We start from the raw sequence: 2,500 nt of genomic DNA, 5'->3' as shown, positions 1-2,500 counted from the left end.
GCGGGGAGAGGGAGAGAGCGAGAACGGCGACGGCGCCCCTGGCGCCCCGAGACGGCGACAGAGAGGGACGGGGAAGGGAAGGAGAGGACGACGCGGGGGTCGCCCCCGCCCCCCCCGGCGCTCGCGCCTCGCGCGCGGCAGCACGGCACGGTACCCGCGCGGTACCCACCCGCAGACAGCCGCCCGCGCGGGGGGAGGCCGGGGGGGGGCGAGGCCCGCGCGCCTCGCCTCCCCCCCTCTCGCCCTCGTCTCTCGGCCCTCGGCGGGGCGCTCTCGACGCCGCCCCGTCTCTCTCGCTCTCTTTCTCCCCGGCCGCCGCGCCGCCGCTCGGCGACGCGGCCCCCGGCGAGGACGAGCTCCGCCCCAGCGGCTCGCTCCGGGAGCGGGGAGCTACGGAGCGCTCCCCGAGTCTGCATTTAGGGGGACGAAGGCCCTCGGGCGCGGCCACGACGGCCACGGCCACGACGACGGGCCTGCGAGGCGACCCCAGCCGCGCCGCCGGGGTGGCAACCCCCGGGCGGCGATTGATCGTCAAGCGACGCTCAGACAGGCGTAGCCCCGGGAGGAACCCGGGGCCGCAAGTGCGTTCGAAGTGTCGATGATCAATGTGTCCTGCAATTCACATTAATTCTCGCAGCTAGCTGCGTTCTTCATCGACGCACGAGCCGAGTGATCCACCGCTAAGAGTTGTCTGGCTTTCGGCACCGAACCCCGCACACGGGCGGAGGGGGCCCCTTTTTTTCTCTCTCGCCGAGGGGGCACGCACGCGGGCCGCCCCCGGCTTCGACCGTACGAGCACACAACGCAACGAACCGAGTGGGGGGGGAAAGAAAAACCATCCGAGAGCGAAACGCCCAACGGAACGCTCCGAAGGTCGGCGGGAAAGGCGGGGGGACCCGCGTCCCCGACCGCCTCCCCCCGCCGCTACGAGCGAGGGGAGACGCCGCCGGCAAACTGTGCCGTCCTCCGGAGGCGGCCCAGGCGCCCGGGCTCGGCCCGGCCTCCGCACGGAGGAGGCACGCGGCGCGCGCCGGACCGCGGGGGGACACGGCGGCCCGCCCGGCCTCGCTGCAACGGGACGACGGGACGCACGCGGCCGGGGGCGCGGCCGTCGGCCCCCGCGCGCGCCGCTCTCCCTTCTCACCGCCGCTCCGCGGACCCGCGGAGCGCCGCCGCGCCACCGCGCGGCCGGCTCGCTCTCTCTCCCCAGCGGCCTTGCCGCGCTCGAGACGGCACACGACGGCCACCGCCCAACCGGCAACGCCCCCCGCGGGACCGCTCCCGCCGGGAAGGGCGAGCGCCCGGCGGACGCGCTCCGCCGCCGGCGCCGGAGGCGGGCGCCGCACCGAGACCCGAGCCGGCGTCGCGAGCGCCCGGAGCCTGCCGGACGGCTGACCCGCCGCCGCAACGGCCGCACTCCCGGGACCGCCGCCGCCTCGCACCGTCACGGAGCCCCTTTTTCCTCGGGCACGCGCGGCCCAGGGGAAGGCGTGCGGCGCCGAGCCGGGGGGGTAGGCGGGGAGGGGGGCAGCGACGCCCACCCTTTTCTCCCCGCTGACCGGGCGGGGAGACCGGGCGGGGAAGCGCCCCCCCCCCCCAACCCCCCACGGCCGCCGCGCGCACGACCTTCCTCCGGGGCTCCGCGAGCGGACAGAGAAAAGGGCGACGGGGAGGCGGCGGGCGGGGCCCGGGCCGGGACCGCCGCCGGCGACGGCGGGCGCCGTCCGGCCGGCCGTCCCCGCTGGCGGGGGACACTCGCCGAGCGGCGCCGCCGCCGCTCGGCACGGGGCCGCCCGCGCTCGCGGACTCTCCGGCGACGGAGGGACCTGCCGAGCGCTCGGCCCCGGGCGGGCGGGCGGTCGCTGAGCCGGGGACGGCCGGCGACCGGCGCCGCCGGCGCGCTCGAGGAGAAGGCCGTCGAGGGGAGAGAGACGGCGCGGCCGCGCCGCGCGCGGCGCCGCACCCCAGAGACCGCAGAGGCGGCCGAGGAAGGAGGAGAGCGCGGCGGGCCCCGGCGGCCGCAACCCCGCAGCTGAGGAAGGGGCGAGAGAGCGCGCGCTCTCTGCCGGCGTCGCCCGTTTCGAGGCGAGCGGGTCGGCCCCCGCGGCCGACCGCGCGCCGCGGCCTCTCCGCCGAGGCCGGGCCGCGGAGAGGGGGGGGCAGGGCGCCCCTCCCCGGCGCGGCGCGACAAACCCCCCGCGCGCGGTAACGCGGCGGGACGACGGCCGCGCGGCCGGTGGCCGCGGGCACCACCGCAGGGGATCACGCGGGAGTAGCTCCCCACCCCTCAATGGAGCCGCGCACCGCCGCCCGGCAACCGCCGCCGCCGCCGCCGCGGCGGAAGGACGCGCCGAGCCGCCCGAGTCTTTAAACCGCCGCCCCGGCTCGGCGGCGGCCCTTTCGCGGCCCCCTCCCCGCAGCGTTTGACGACGCCGAGGAAAAGGAAGCCGGGGGGCCGCCGGAGGCGCGGAGCGCTAGGTACCTGGCCCTGGGGCGAGGG

At 78.8% G+C, this 2,500-nt stretch overlaps 1 non-coding gene across 1 annotated transcript; it reads right to left on the bottom strand.

Moving 5' to 3' along the window:
• Positions 1–536: 536 nt before the first annotated feature.
• On the bottom strand, positions 537–689 carry LOC144248081 (5.8S ribosomal RNA). Its single transcript, XR_013341485.1, has one exon. It is a non-coding gene; the product is annotated as a 5.8S ribosomal RNA (ribosomal RNA).
• Positions 690–2,500: the final 1,811 nt, after the last annotated feature.

The sequence above is a fragment of the Lonchura striata genome, chromosome 37 (assembly GCF_046129695.1).
Source record: "Lonchura striata isolate bLonStr1 chromosome 37, bLonStr1.mat, whole genome shotgun sequence".
Classification (NCBI taxonomy): Eukaryota; Metazoa; Chordata; class Aves; order Passeriformes; family Estrildidae; genus Lonchura; species Lonchura striata.
Note: the sequence above shows the minus strand (reverse complement) of the source record. Positions and strands in the feature narration are given on the sequence as shown.